We start from the raw sequence: 16,941 nt of genomic DNA, 5'->3' as shown, positions 1-16,941 counted from the left end.
CTGGAAAGAGAGGCTTTTAGAGGGAATTGGAGATGACACAATGATTAATTCATCACTCTTTGTGCTGTGAAGAACCAGGTTCGAATCAGTTTGAGATTCCAAATAAACTATGGTTGGTGGTCTCTGCAATTTTTGGCAGCAAGAACATTACGCCAGTGACTAAAGTGGACAATATGCTCACTGACAGAAAGCTTTTGTATAATTTAAATCCAAGAGAAGAGGAATTCTGTAAGAATACAGCCTCACCTCTTACAACAGGGAGGTGACCAACCTTAAATCATACATACCTGGCCCTTGGTACACAGTACCTTACTTACACAGTACAGGCCTGCCTTCATGTAAGGGACTTGCCTCATTTCTTAGTGCACATAATTGGGAAGGTGAATGGAAGATTAAGTTGTAAATAGGGGCCTGACAAATGGTACGCTAGAGTCAGGCTGTCTGTGCTAAGATAAACAGCAACACCCTGATGTTAGGGACTATGGACAAGGTAAACCTGGAATGTAAAGATCAAGTTCCATGTGTACAGGGATTGGTTCCTGCAGAGTGACCAAGCCAATTCAAGAATGTGTGATTTAATGTATAGAAAATGCAATGTAATGTGTAAATGTATACAAAGCAAGAGGTTGTCTGTGTAACTTTGGATGTGTGGTACACCCGATACCCACCCTCTAAGTTTGAGTCTGATCAACTCAGCGTAGCTTTGCTGTATGCCAAATAAAGGAACCTGAGTGATGAAATCCAGAGTTGAACTGAGTATTTTGGATCCCAGAACTGGACAAGGTGTAGTTTAGCAGAGTTGCCAGTCTGCTCCAATTTTTTTCTCCGGATAAAGAAAAGTGTTTCTTAACACTTAGATGGAGAAGTATTACAGAAGTTGTCCAGGTTGTTAGAACCATAATTTTTGATCATGGAGTAACAGTTGCCCATTTTCGTTATTGTCATAGAGTCGGCTGCCACCAGAGCACACTCTTGTGGCCTAAGGTTGCTCTGCAGCCCCACTGCTGTCAATCTTCCTCCTTTTCAGGGCTTTCCAACTAAACTCAACACAGATCAGTCTCTCAGGGCCTTCATCTCTGCCCTCAGAGGTGTCTCCTCCAAACTACTACCAGGCTTCCTGTCTCTAGCAATCCCTCCCTTTCTCTGCAGTTCCTCCCAATCTCTGAGCTCCACTCACCCTTTCCACTTCCTGATACTATTTACAGGTTTCAGAGTAACAGCCATGTTAGTCTGTATTCGCAAAAAGAAAAGGAGTACTTGTGGCACCTCAGAGACTAACCAATTTATTTGAGCATAAGCTTTCGTGAGCTACAGCTCACTTCATCGGATGCACACTGTGGAAAGTTTAGAAGATCTTATTATATACACACAAAGCATGCTGTGTGTATATAATAAGATCTTCTAAACTTTCCACAGTATGCACCCGATGAAGTGAGCTGTAGCTCACGAAAGCTTATGCTCAAATAAATTGGTTAGTCTCTAAGGTGCCACAAGTACTCCTTTTCTTTATACTATTTACAGGGAGCCATGTTATTTGACTCGGGTGTGCCTCTTCGGTAACCAGGGTTCACCAGGCCAAGGCCTTTGGCCATAGAAGGTAAAGCCACACCGTTACAATGATCATCACTGAAAACATACTTTAAAAAAACCCAGAAAACGTTTTAAATTCTACAGTGCTAAGTAGGGCTTTCCCCTGAGTAGTGACACACACACACAGGGCTTATCTGCTGACATCTGTCCGCAGCAGGGTTACAATGGCATGGTCACGCATACTATACATTCTTATTTGTTGTAAAGATGTGGATGGCTACAAACTTATCTCTGGCCCTACTGTCCTATGTAAAACAGCTTTGCATAATACACTATGAGAAGAGAACAAGACAGCCATCTAGAGGGCAAGCAAAGGAAATTATCATCCTCCCTAAATCACAAGTGATCCCACTAGGACAGTGGCCCTCAAGTTACACCTCACTTAAAACCTACTTGCTTACAAAATCTGACATAAAAATACAAAAGTGTCACAGCACATTATTACTGAATAATTGCTTACTTTTTCATTTTTACCATATAATTATAAAATAAATCAATCGGAATATAAAATATTGTACTTACATTTCAGTGTATAGAACCGCCCTCCCTCCTCCCCAAGTGCCATAGCCTCCTCACCCAGATGCCCAAGAACGCACCGGGGGGAGGCTCCGGGCACTCAACCACTCCACCCCAGTGGACAGCCCAAGCAACAGAAGGCTGTCATTCAACAAGTTTTGAAGTGGCCTTTTCCTTCCCTCCTACCCTCCTCCCTCACCCCACCCGGGCTACCTTGTGAGTTATCTCCTTATTTTTATAATCAATCAATTAAGAATAAATGGTTTTTAAATGATAGTGACTTTATTTCCTTTGCAAGCAAGCTGTGATCGAAGGGGGGAGGGCGGGTGGCTTACAGGGAATTAAAGTCAACAAAGGGGGTGGGTTTTCATCAAGGAGAAACAAACAGAAGTGTCTCACGGTACCCTGGCCAGTCATGAAACTGGTTTTCAAAGCTTCTCTGATGCACAGCGCTTCCTGCTGTGCTCTTCTAATCGCCCTGGTGTCTGACTGCGTGTATTCAGGAGCCAGGCGATTTGCCTCAACCTCTCATCCCGCCATAAATGTCTTCCCCCTTACTCTCACAGAGATTGTGGCGCACACAGCAAGCAGCAATAACAATGGGAATATTGGTTTTGCTGAGGTCTGAGCGAGTCAGTAAACTGTGCCAGCGACCCTTTAAACGTCCAAAGGCACACTCTACCACCATTCTGCACTTGCTCAGCCTATAGTTGAACAACTCCTTAGTACTGTCCAGGGTGTCTGTGCTTGTTTCCCAGGCCCAGAATTGGCATTCTATGGCATGAGCCTGCCCCATTAACACCATGATCTCCAAACTGCTGGGGACCACGGTTTCAGAGAAATCTGTGTCCATGTCCTCATCACTCTCGTCATCGCGCTGCCGTCACCTCCTCGCCTGGTTTTTCAGGTTCTATTTCTGCATAAACTGCACAATAATGCGCGAGGTGTTTACAATGGTTATAACTGCTGCGGTGAGCTGAACGGGCTCTATGCTTGCCATGCTATGGCGTCTGCTTGGGCAATCCAGGGAAAAGGGTGCGAAATGATTGTCTGCCATTGCTTTCACGGAGGGAGGGTTGACTGACAACATTTACCCATAACCACCCGCAACAAATTTTTGGCCCCATCAGGCATTGGGAGCTCATCCCAGAATTCCAATGGGCAGCAGGGACTGCGGGAACTGTGGGATAGCTACCAACAATGCACCGCTCGGAAAGTCGATGTTTGCCATGGTATTGTGGATGCACACCACTGAATTAATGTGCTTAGTGTGGACGCATGCACTCAACTTTATACCATCTGTTCCCGAAAATCGACTTCTGTAAAATCAGAGTAATTTCATAGAATAGACAAGGCTCTAGACACATCAGAAAACTAGACAGTTTTAGGGGCTAGCGGCCTTTGGGAAGGGAACACTGTGTAAAATTTTCTGCTCATGCCCCCAGATCAACTGCTGGCATTATGGAAGCTTAGTGTAATTTTATTAGTATTGCCGCTTTCAAGCAGCTGTTACAGACCAGTAAATAAAATGAGGAGATGAAAGAAAAACATTATTAGTCCCACAGAGTATGGAGAGAACTTCTCCTCTGCAGTCTAATATCAGATTTAGAACTTGTTTGACCTGCCAAGACCAGAAACATTCACAAGTTTTTTCTCATTCCAGCAAGTTTCCCCTTTTTTGCTCTCACTTTCTCTTCATCATACCAGAGAGCTAAAAGTTCTAAAAATAGTGAGAACATTCTGACTACTGCAAGCCCTGTGTTTTGAGCCTACTGCAGGTACCCAGCCCATTTCTTATTTTTAAAGGTATACGGACAAATATATATGCAAGTTATCGTACTTCTCATGCCATTTCCATAACACTGACAAAAGAATTTATAAAAACAAATTCCTACTATATACTCCAGAATAAAAGAAAAATGTATAGAAGACTGTATTCATTCTGAAGTTCCCTTTTCCCTTAATTTCTGGAATCCTGTATAAACCTAAAGCATGCTTCCTGCCTTGCCTTGTTTCATTTCAGACAGCTGAAACATATAGGGTCTGCTTACTGATACTAGCAAGATATAATTGTTGCATTAAGCCCAGAAATGCTTTTTAAAAGCTTCTTTTCACAGGTCTTCTAATGATGACCTTTTCCTTAAATTTGTGATGGTTTCAACTGGCTTTTCGATCTTCTGTGTAGCTATAAAAGGCAAAACACCTCCTCCTAACCCCATTAGGATGAAAGCTGAAGATTTTATTATTCATTTTTAATAGGAAAAAGCTAAAACTCCCTCAAGAAGTGTAAAAGGTAGGCTCTTGATGTATCAAATACTGAGAGGTTGCCACAAAATCATGCCTTTCATAGACAGTCTGATAAAGAGCATACTTTGTAAGAGAAAGAGAGAGGTTGTCTTTTTCCCCATCTTTTTAAAACAAAAAATAATTAAATTTCAATTTGATAGGTCTCATTTTATTCACTCCTATTAGCCTGCTGGGTAGTATTTAAACAGAGGATGTACCATCAACCTAAAATACAGCAAAATGTTCAGGCCAAGACATTGTCTCATGATAATTGTCTGTTAAACAGTAACAGCACACTACATAAAGGTAACTAAATATAACATATCCCTCCAGCATTCTGTAGTTTATAATTGCAAGAAAACCCCTGCTGCAGACAGTGTCATTATCCAAAAGACATTAACATCAATATTAGTATCAAACACCATCTGGCAAAGGAGACTGCAAACTGAAGCAAAAACTAACTAAAAACCTGGTCGGCATAGTGGCTGACTGGCAATAAAAGGAGATTTCCAGAAATGCTGCCCTGTAGCTGTTACGGAAAAGGGCGATGGTCTGAGATGGTGAAGCACGAAGCATTGTCTAAGCATTGAGCATTGTCTGAACCCTTTTTTCTCAGCAAGGGGTTGCAACCCTCAGGGGAGTCACGAAAGGCACTGAAAATTAAAATTTTATTACAATCTGAAGCAGAAAAAAAAACACGTCACTCCCACACACACCCTTACCCTTCAAGTATTTTCTGTCATCTTCTTGAAACACAAACAAATTATATAAGAGTATCATTATCATTTGATTCACTTTTAGTAAGGGTGAGTGAACATTTTTGACTTTGCATAATGGATCACCAACCTGAAAATGTTGAGAAATACTGGCCTAGAGTCAAAGTCACAAGCAGAGTATGGACAAATCATTAGAGTAGCTTAATCTCTCCATGTGTGAAAGAAAAAAAACAGACAAGAAAAAATCCAAGTCTAACTCCGCTGCTTGAGCCAGAGACCTTCGCTGTAAGGAAGAGGTTTTTGGAAGGCCATTCTCCAAGAAGGCTCTATGACTCTGAAACCCACTTCCCCCCTTGGTTCACCATAGCCTATAATCCAGTCATGTTATCTGTTTATCTCCCAGGCATTTGAGAAGGGAATGATCTGTAGGAGCCTATGGCAGAGAGGAAACAAGCAGTCATTGTTATATGGGATAGTACTGGGAAACTGCCAATGTCAATTGTTGTTTGCAGGGTTGTTATAGCCATGCTGCTCCCAGGTTATTAGACCGACAAGGTGGGTGAGGTAATATCTTTTATTGGATCACCTTCTGCTGGTGAAAGAGACATGTTTTCAAGCTACATAGAGCTCTTGTCCGAATGAGCTAAGAGCTCTGTGTAACTCGAAAGCTTGTCTCTGTCACCAGCAGAAGTTGATTCACACAGTCAACCTGTGGAACTCCTTGCTAGAGGATGTTGTGTAGGCCGAGGCTATAAGAGGGTTCAAAAAGGAACTAAATAAGTTCATGGAGGATACATCCATTGATGGCTATTAGCCAGGATGTGCAGGGATGGTGTCCCAAGCCTCTGTTTGCCAGAAGCTGGGAATGGACAACAAAGGATCAATCAATTGATGATTACTTATTCTGTTCATTCCCTCTGGGGCACCTGGCATTGGCCACTGTTGGAAGACAGGATACTGGGTTAGATGGACCTTTGGTTCATTCTTATGATTCAGTAAAAGATTAACTTCACCCACTTTGTCTCTCTAATGTCAATTGTTGTAACACTACCCAGAATGCAGGTTAGGCCCGTTAATGGAATTACAGTAGAACCTCAGAGTTACGAACTGACAAGTCAACCACACACCTCATTTGGCACCAGAAGTACACAATCAGGTGGCAGCAGAGATGACAAAAAAATAAAAAAGCAAATACAGTACTAAAAATATAAAGGGAAAGCAGCATTTTTGTTCGGCATAATAAAGTTTCAAAACTGTATTAAGTCAATGTTCAGTTGTAAACTTTTGAAAGAACAACCATAATGTTTTGTTCAGAGTTAAGAACAACCTCCATTCCCAAGGTGTTTGAGGTTCTACTGTACATTGTTTATAAATTTGAAAGAACATTTTTTAAAAAGTATCAATAGCTAGAAGATGGCCAGCAACATCACAAGAATAGGTGGTCTGATACCACGGTAATGGGTACCAAGGAAGAACAGAGATATCAGAAAGAGTATAGCTTAGATTTTCTCTTTTCACTTAGAATTTTTCCATTATGTGGAACTCTCACAACAGTAAGGTGTCAGGCTCCACAGCAGCTCTCACCAAGCATCGCAAACAAGTGAAAAAGAACTTCAAAATGACTGAGTCATACTGTACTCCAAATCCAGCCACTAAGTGCTGGGAATTCCAAGTGTCAACAGAGCAGTTTCCCTGTATTCACCCACCCTCCATCATGGCACGTGCTCAAAAATATCCAGAAGACAAATATTTTTCTGATTGCTACCCAAAAATATTTAGCTCAGTGAACACAGACAATCTTCATGCTATCTGGGATGCATCCAGCGTTAGAAAATAGCCTTTTCTTCTGTGTATTTGTACACTACATTGTAGGAAGTATTTCATAATTTGTTGTGTCACTAAACATTGGGCTATATTTCATTTGTTCTACTTATTTAATACAGCTGACATTTTCATTCTGAGATCAATATGGTCATAACTATGTTGAAAATTATAGCGTAAATTATAAACTATAGTAACTTTATTTACTTTTTTTTTTAAAAGTACCATAAAAAATTATTCTCAGGCAGGACCTAATCAATGTTATAGACTAAAAATATGCCACTCTGCATGAAGCTATAAAAAGATTAATGTACTTTTTTTTGGTAAGAAATTAGTAGCTTAATGAAGTGGATAAAAACGCTGTCACAATTTTTATTGGCTCTAAATTGCGTAGTAGTGGAGGTACAGTAAGTGCCTAACACATAATGACATAATGAGTCATGACTGGAGCTGGAAGGCTAATTTACCCTTAACTGACACACAACCAGGGAATTAACATCACAGTAGTTTCAAGCCAATATAAGATACATTATTTAATTTTACAGCAGGTTTTAAACAGAACTGTTAAATGTAGGAATATTGATCTATTCTTCTGTGAAATTATGGAATTTGGATTTTTTTAAAAGTACATCTTAAATTCTTGTTGCTCCAATGACATTTCTTTTCACAGCATCATGTGTTACAAGTGTATTCAACACGCCAAGTTTGGATATGAACACTCCCTGTGCATCAGTCATTATTCAGACATAAGAGGGTTTGCTCAAAAACAAAAAATGAACTAATGCTAAGTTTATGAAGTGAATACTATCAAATATCTGTGAGTCTGTTATAAACAACTTCACGCCAAAGACTATCACTTGGAAGATACCGTATGTGAACAAAAGTACACTTATGAGCAAAAAAGTGATAACTTTCAAAATCAGAAACATCCTGTCAAACAATTGATGGGAGAAGGAAAAACGGACAGCAAAGGAGCTGAACTTCCAAGTAATAAAGCAGCAAGTGACATTTGGTTACATAAACTCTGTCTCAGGCCTCACTGATGTTTTTTATTTAAAACTTCTTTATTCACAAACAATCTACTTCCTAACTGAATCTAGGAAGAGTCTATGAATATTAAAGCAAGGGTATCCGGATTCTGTATTCATATGTCCATCACAGAACTCTCTCTCCTGTTTCACAATGATTGCATCATTATAAAATTGCTATTTATAAAGGTATACAACTGGAGATAGAGATATAATAGCTGACACCATATATACATGGATAGTGTGGGTTTCATTCAGGACTCAACTGCTACACCAAGTTAAGAACCATTATTTGAGTTTAAATCTGGCTTAAGTCACAAGTAAAATTAGCAGTTTTTCCATCCTAGCACATAGTGGACACATCAATAACCAAATAGTGCAGCATGAGTGGCAATGAAACTCAGGAGCAGTCAAGAACTGGAATGACAAAGGGTTCAACAAGTCCAGACTGAGGTGTGTTAAACATACCTGTGGTTGTGGGGGGAAAGAGCCTGACAGATTTACTTATTCTAGGTAATGTTACAACTTCTATACTTAAATAGCACAAAATTCACTAATTTAAAATACTACTGTCATAAATATAAAGGGAAGGGTAACCATTTTTCTGTATACATTGCTATAAAATCCCTCCTGGCCAGAGGCAAAACCCTTTCACCTGTAAAGGGTTAAGAAGCTAAGGTAACCTCACTGGCACCTGACCCAAAATGACCAATGAGGGGACAAGATACTTTCAAATCTGGACGGGGGAGGAACAGAGGGTTCTGTCTGTCTGTGTGATGCTTTTGCCAGGAACAGATCAGGAATGCAAGCCTTACAATTCCTGTAAAGTTACTAAGTAATCTAGTTAGAAAATGTGTTAGATTTTCTTTTATTTAATGGCTTGTAAAATAAGCTGTGCTGGAGGGAATGTGTATTCCTGTTTTTGTGTCTTTTTGTAACTTAAGGTTTTGCCTAGAGGGATTCTCTATGTTTTGAATCTGATTACCCTGAAAGGTATTTACCATCCTGATTTTACAGAGGTGATTCTTTCAGCTTTTCTTTAATTAAAATTCTTCTTTTAAGAACCTGATTGATTTTTCATTGTTCTTAAGATCCAAGGGGTTTGGGTCTGTGTTCAGCTGTACCAATTGGTAAGAATTATTATCAAGCCTTCCCCAGGAAAGGGGGTGTAGGGCCTGGGGGGGATATTTTGGGGGAAGACGTCTCCATGTGGTCACTTTCCCTGTTCTTTGTTTAAAACGCTTTGTGGTGGCAGCATACTGTTCAAGGACAAGGCAGAGTTTGGGGAAGTTTTAACCTAAGCTGGTAAGAATAAGCTTAGGGGGTCTTTCATGCAGGTCCCCACAACTGTACCCTAGAGTTCAGAGTGGAGTAGGAACCTTGACAACTACATATGTATTTTGTACCCTTAGAGTGCCTGATCCTGTAAACACTTGTGCACAGAAGTAACTTTATTCTTGCAAGTAGTCCACACACTCACTTTTGTCTCTGTTTATTGCCCAGTTATCTCACAGTCCTTTGCAGAAAGATGTTTGTTGAATCATTTACAAGGATTCTGACCAAAAAACCCAAAACAAAACAAAAAACAGTAACAGAAGCCTAAATAAAATGGTCCAGAATAATTTACAGAATTTTAGACATAACATTAATGTTAATGGGAAAAAACACCTTTCCCAATACAAACTGTATACCACAGAGCAAATGTCTGTTTCTGATGTGCCCATCATCAAGCTGTCTGGGTTCTCTGCCCCCACTGACATTCTCTCTCATTCACAGTTTATATTCAGTTCAAAACGCAATAGTGCACCTGCTGTTTATACAATTTTTTCTTCACTGGTAGCCTTAAAAAATGTTGTGCTCATTTACACATACAGTAAAAGAGAATAAAAGCTTAACAGTTATGGGGGATACTTGTAGTTGCAGAACAAGGGTGATGAGACATGTTCAGCACGAGAAACTGTGTTGAGATCTCTAGGCCACCTAAATGCTTTGTGTCTCCCTTTATAATGCAGAGTAGAAACACCTAACATGATGGGTACGAAGAAGAAAACATTCTTTAGGCAGAACTCTATATTAGGGCTGTCAAGCGATTAAAAGGGTCAATCGTGATTAATCGCTCTGTTAAACAACAGAATAGCATTTATTTAAATATTTTTGGATGTTTTCTACATTTTCAAATATATTGATTTCAATTACAACAGAGAATACAAAGCGTTAGAGTGCTCACTTTATATTTTATATTTTCCTATTCACTTAAGTACTGTAGTGCAATATCTTTATCATGAAAGTTGAACTTACAAATGTAGAATTATGTAAAAAAAAAATAATTGCACTCAAAAGTAAAACAACGTAAACCTTTAGAGCCTACAAGTCCTCTCAGTCCTATTTCTTGTTCAGCCAATCGCTCAGGCAAACAAGTTTGTTTATATTTACAGGAGATGCTGCCCGCTTCTTGTTTACAATGTCACCTGAAAGTGAGAACAGGCTTCCTCATGGCACTGTTGTAGCTGGTGTCACAAGATATTTACATGTCAGAAGCGATAAAGATTCATATGTCCCTTCATGCTTCGCCTATCATTCCAGAGGACACGTTTCCATGCTGATGACGGGTTCTGCTCAATAATAATCCAAAGCAGTGCGGACTGATGCACGTTCATTTTCATCATTTAAGTCAGATGACACCAACAAAAGGTTGATTTTCTTTTTTGGTGGTTCGGGTTCTTTAGTTTCTGTATTGGACTGGTGCTCTTTTAAGACTTCTGAAAACATGCTCCACACCTCGTCCCTCTCAGATTTTGGAAGGCACTTCAGATTCTTAAACCTTGGGTCAAGTGCTGTAGCTATCTTTAGAAATCTCACATTGATACCTTCTTTGCATTTTGTCAAATCTGTAATAAAAGTAGTCTTAAATCGAACAACATGTGCTGGGTCGTCATCCAAAACAGCCATTAACATGAAATATATGACAGAATGCATGTAAAACAGAGCAGGGGACATATAATTCTCCCCCAAGGAATTCAGTCACAAATTTAATTAATGCATTATTTTTTAATGAGCGTCTTCAGCATGGAAACATGTCCTCTGGAATGGTGGCCAAAGCATACGAATGTTTAGCATACCTGGCATGTAAATACCTAGCAATGCCAGCTACAACAGTGCCATGCAAACACCGGTTCTCATTTTCAGGTGACATTGTAAATAAGAAATGGGCAGCATCATCTCCCGTAAATGTAAACAAACTTGTTTGTCTTAAAGATTGGCTGAACAAGAAGTAGGACTGAGTGGACTTGTAGGCTCTAAAGTTTTACATTGTTTTGTTTTTGAGTGCAGTTACGTAACAAAAAAAAATCTACATCTACATTGCACTTTCATGATAGAGATTGCACTACAGTACTTGTATGAGGTTAATTGAAAAATACTATTTCTTTTGTTTATCATTTTTACAGTGCAAATATTTGTAATAAAAATAATATAAAGTGAGCACTATACACTTTGTATTCTGTGTTGTAAATTGAAATCAAATACTTGAAAATGCAGAAAAACATCCCAAATATTTAATAAATTTCAATTGGTATTCTATTGTTTAATGGTGTGATTAAAAATGCGATTAATCGTGATTAATTTTTTTAATCGTGAATTTTTTGAGTTAATCGTGAATTATCTGTGATTAATCAACAGACCTACTTTATATACATGTATACTGTGCTTGCGATCGTCTCTGACAAAGAAGTTGTCTGCAGCAAAGTAAGTTGCTATAAGTGATCAAGTGCCATTTCCTTCTTGCCAAATCATGTGAAAGCAAATAATAAAAAGAACCTACTAATTTCTCAATACTACACATCATAAGTTCTTAGAGTGATTTTTCTCCTACCTGAGAGATGACCAACTCCGAAGAGTTTTGTGGACGCCAGTAGGTGGTACGGGCTGAAGATCATGGAAGATTTCTGGCAAATGGGAGTCAGGCTGGGTCAAGACACACTCCAACGCCTTCTCAGCTCCATAAAGCCTACCTCTTTCTCTATTCTCCCAAGATGACACCCCTGCCGCCTTCCCTTCCTACCAGATTCGAATCCTCAGGGTGAAAACTCTCCAGAAGGGATGGCGGGGAGGAGAAGTGAGGTGTGCTGGGATTCAGGCCAGTGGATTAGGAGGTACTGGAATTGAAAATATCATCAAGGTGGCATGGCTAGTGGAGAGCAGCAATAGGCACTTGTCCCAGGGTAGGGAATAAGCAGTAACCAGTAAGGGTAGAGAAAGGTACTGGAAATAATTGTATTCAGCTGCACTGTTCTGAGGATCAAGATAGGAAAACTTACAGACACCGCTGAGCTGTATCTATTGGTACATCATCTTAGTGTGCAGATGGCACTGAGAAAATCAACTTGATGCAGAAAGCGGAGGAGGACAACTTCAAAAAAAAAAAACTTACTGGAAAACTCAGACATACTACAATAGTGCCATCTAGTGAGAGAACAAGGAACAACAAGAATAATTCAATCAAAGCAAAAAGAAAAGGAGTACTTGTGGCACCTTAGAGACTGGTTAGTCTCTAAGGTGCCACAAGTACTCCTTTTCTTTTTGCGAAAACAGACTAACACGGCTGCTACTCTGAAACCTGTCAATCAAAGCAAGTAATAGTGTACAACATCAAATGGAAGTAGTTAGAAAATTTAAGACAAATATTTCCTATCATGGACAAAAACTAAGATTATAAAAGGTTGTATCTGTGATTTTTAAGAGTTTGGTGGAAGATCTGGGGTATGGAGGGAATGGAAAGTTATATTATCTATCTATCTATATAAATATCTATATCTACATCTATATATCGATATATAAATCAAAATAAGAGCAAGGTCCCTTGGACTTATTAGAGAACCAAAGCGCAGATTATTTGAAGAGTAGTCATCTATGCCTTTCTGCAGACACACCTAAAGAGATGGGTGGATGGTGAAACAGTGCATTTTTTAAAAATAAGATGAGACAAGGACATGCATTCCAACAAGAGGACTTTGACAGATGTTTAGACTGTGAAATACTCAGACTGACAGGACCCTTTTCAACAGACAATCTTGTAAAGCCAATGCGGTCTTAAACTCAGAGCAGGAGGCTAGAACTCCTGAGTTTTAATCCCAGCTCTCACACTGACTAGATGTATGCCTTTAGCAAATCAACTTCTCTGATCAGTTTCCTTACAAGGGTGAGGGGCCAAACAAGGGTGAGGGTGAAGGCACAGATAGTGAGATACCACATATCTCTCAGGGTGTTGTGCGGATTAAATATTTGTACAATGTTTTGAGCTTGCCAAATGTGATGTAAGTGATTAGAATTATTAGTAAAATAAACACATATGTGATGGCTGCTACTGTCAAAACTTAAGTGTAAATAGTGCATTTTAGAATGAAGTACTGCAGAAATGGATTAGGATGAATGGCAGCAGTTCTGGCCACCAGATGGCCAAAGCATTTGCTAGAATTCTGCATATTAGATTAAAAAAAATAATCACAAAATCAGTGCTACAGTAGTAATGAACAATAAATATGTGAGCAACCAACAAACACATCAGCCATATTATATCAGCAGCAATAATCATTTAATGCAAGTGCCCACAGTATTTAGCGCCCAGACACAAATATATGCCAGATAAGAATATTTGCTCTTTAAACTCCACATAAGGAAAAGGTAAGCTGCTGTTTTTTCTAGTTCCTAGTGTTCTTGCTGCAGGTTCCTTTCAGCCTGATTAGTGAATGCAGGCCCCAAGCACACTCATTTAATTCTCTCTTTCAATCCTCTCAGTTATGTTTGCTTATAATTTACTGCAAAGAAACATCAATAATTCAAAGTTATGGTTGCCTAACATTGTCTTGAGCCATTCTTAACTCTCTGAACACCATGAAATACAAAGTTAAGATTATGTCTCCCTCACCACACACCCCTTACAACCTCAACTCACCCTCAGCCTTTGAGCAATGCCCAAACCCATGCCTGTCAGATATCACAAGACTGTAACTTTCCTAGACTCTGTAATATTGGCTGCACTTGAGGCAAAACTTCCTAAAGAAGCCCCTACAGAAAGCAGGCTTAAGTACTGTGCACACCAAATATTCTCAGAAATCTGCCAATGGCAGGACTTGAACTCATGCTATTTGGTGGTGCTCAGGTTTGAGGTTTATCGCTTGTTTCTCTAAACCACTGAGTGCCTCTGATAGGGTCTGAATTCCTCTACACCATAAGTTGCTACAACATACCAGATTTGAGAAAGCATGTGCACATGCACAAATCACTCTCTGAAATGCTTCCTAGATGAGTGCCAATTTACAGAGCTGGAGAGACCCTCTAATAGCTTCTCTGATGTGATACTGGATGCTGGGCACTAGCAGAGATCAACACTAATCAAGTAATCTCAGTTTAGTGTAGATTAGTCCCATAATGTGAGCCACAAGTGTGTGCACAAGTACCATGTGTCCAGACTGAAATATGGAGCCATACTGATGTTTCCTCCCTTCTTCCCAGGCTTTTAATATATTTTCTTTCCACCCCTGCTCACACACCTCAAACGTACTTTGTTCTATTCCATCCAGTCCCTTCTTGCACTATACACCCTGGTCATTCTGGCTTCAAGCCCAGCTGCTCTTGAAGCCTCGCCCTCTCCTCTGTCCTAGTAAATGCAAAGCAACAGTGACAACTCACCTTAGGAGCATGTTTTCATCTTCCTGTCTGGGCAGCCCAGCAAATCTCTTATTGTCTCTTTCCCATCACTTCCAGCAGGGATGTCTCCTGCCTTAAATAAATGGGAATCCCCAGGTTAGTACCCAGGCTGCAGACCTGCCAAGATTAGGGCTGCTCCGTCCATGCACGAAGCTCCCTAGCCCTGAACAGAGGGACCCTGGGCCTATTCCCCACATCTCAGGAGGAGAGGCAGGAAGGCCCTTCCACCGGCCCACGGGGAGCCCCCCTCTCGGGAGGCCTCAGGACACATGGAGGAAGGAGTCTGGGTCTCCTGGCTCGGCGACAGACACAGGCCGGAGCGGGGTGGCTTGGCAAGCTGCTCGGGAGGGGGAGGTCAAGGCAAAGGGGTACTTGGTCAATGGCAGAGCAGACTCTCTTCGCCTCTGGCGGTCGGGAGGAGGTACTACAGGCAGGATGTCCTGATGCCAAAAGCGTGGGGATTATACCAGTGTCTGATGCTTGGCATCTCCAAGAAGAGCACAAAACGGGTGCACCTTTACACAGCTCAGGGTTATCCAGCATGCTAAAACACTCAGTGAATGAAAACACTCTGGTCTTGTCTGTGTTGCAGCTTCTCTCACTGGTTACACCACTGCAGAGGCTCACAATTCTCCTAGTGTACAAACCCCTCAGGGCTGCTTTGCTTGCAAAACATAGCTCAGGGTGTTACTTTCTATGGTGGGTTGGGGAATGAAGCAGCTCCCTTGGCCTCCTTCCTCACTAATGATTCAGGGTGTCAGACTTCCTGTGGGTTAGAATGACAGTCCCTAAGCACAGCAGGCTCTTTATTATCTTGCAGAAAGAGTTATGGGAGATGGAAAACACAAGTACTCCTTTTCTTTTTGGAAAACAGAATGTCAACGAACAGGGTTGTTAGAGCAAGGGAAACCTTGAGAGGGAGGCCTAAAAGCCTGCAAAACCAAGACGTCAAACAGCTTGGCTTAATTTACACTTTGATTGGAGAAGTCCACTGCCTGTTTGTAATATGTTACAGAGATTGTTGAAGTTTGTATTGCACTTTAGTAAAGTGGATAGAAACCATGGAGGAAGGGAAGGATGTGGTACTCTCATGACCAGCCTCTTGCACTAATAGTTCAGGTATGCAAAGTGGGAGACTAGGTTGATCAGCAAGGAGAGCCTAGAATGACCTCAAAAGGCTGACAGCACCCACCACATTAAACAAATTGGCTCTAGTCAATTTAGAGATGTTATCTGGCCTAACACTGTTAGAAAGAAAATAAACACAGAGAATGTGAACACTGTAACAGAGGTCTCGTAAATTAGAGCTGGAGTGTAATCTTGTGGATAAGGCACTGGAGTGGGACTCGGGAGATGTAGATTCAATTCCCATCTCTGTCAGAGACTGCCTGTTGACCTTAAGCATGTCACTTCACCTCTGTAAGCCTCAGTTCCCCATTTATAAAATGGAGAAAATTATTTTTTTCCTTTCTCTTTTATGTATTAACCTTGTACACTCTTTGGGGCAGGCACTGTCTCTTACTATTTCTATAGGGCACTTATCACATTAGGGACTTTAGGCACTAAAGGAAGTTATTAATTCTCAACAGTGGCCTGAATTTTTATTTTGTATTTATTTATTTTTGACAGCTCCTCCACCTCTCTCTCCAACCAAGCATTACATTCTCATAGGTTTTTAAAGTTGGCTTACACCAGCTTCTCCTCCTCCAGTCTACCTGCCTTTTCCTCCCTCATGTTCCTCCAGCTGTCCTATCTTCTCCATTTTCCTATTTCCTCTGCCACCCTGTGACTCAATTTAATCCACCTGGAAATGAATTATACACTAGCTCCTCCTAGTTAGTCATTAGAAACCATATGGCCTGAAAGCCTCTAAAAGCAGGACTTGAAATTCAGGAAAAAGGTACCTACCATTAAATATAAAGCAATTAATCACAACAGCTGCATCATTCTACAAACCCAAGGCATCTGTCCCCATGCAGTCTGACTGCTCCATTTTCTCTCTCCCTCCACCCCATTGAATTTTAGGACTTCTTCCCCCTGCAAGGATCTGCAAATCCTCTGTTATCCTGCAGTTTCTCTACATGGCATCTGCCACAGAAACACAATTTAAAAAGACAAAACAAAACATGAAACACAATCCTAGCTTCAGTTTTCTTCCTCTCTCTCCCCCTTTGTGCCTGTGCAGGTACTTCAGTCCCATTTTTTAATGTATTCTGTCTCCCTTTTTTAAATTAGAGCAGCATCCCAATGCCCTTGCTTTCTGTCACGTTGTTCCTCCT

Source organism: Lepidochelys kempii, chromosome 19, assembly GCF_965140265.1.
Source record: "Lepidochelys kempii isolate rLepKem1 chromosome 19, rLepKem1.hap2, whole genome shotgun sequence".
Taxonomy (NCBI): domain Eukaryota; kingdom Metazoa; phylum Chordata; order Testudines; family Cheloniidae; genus Lepidochelys; species Lepidochelys kempii.
Note: the sequence above shows the minus strand (reverse complement) of the source record.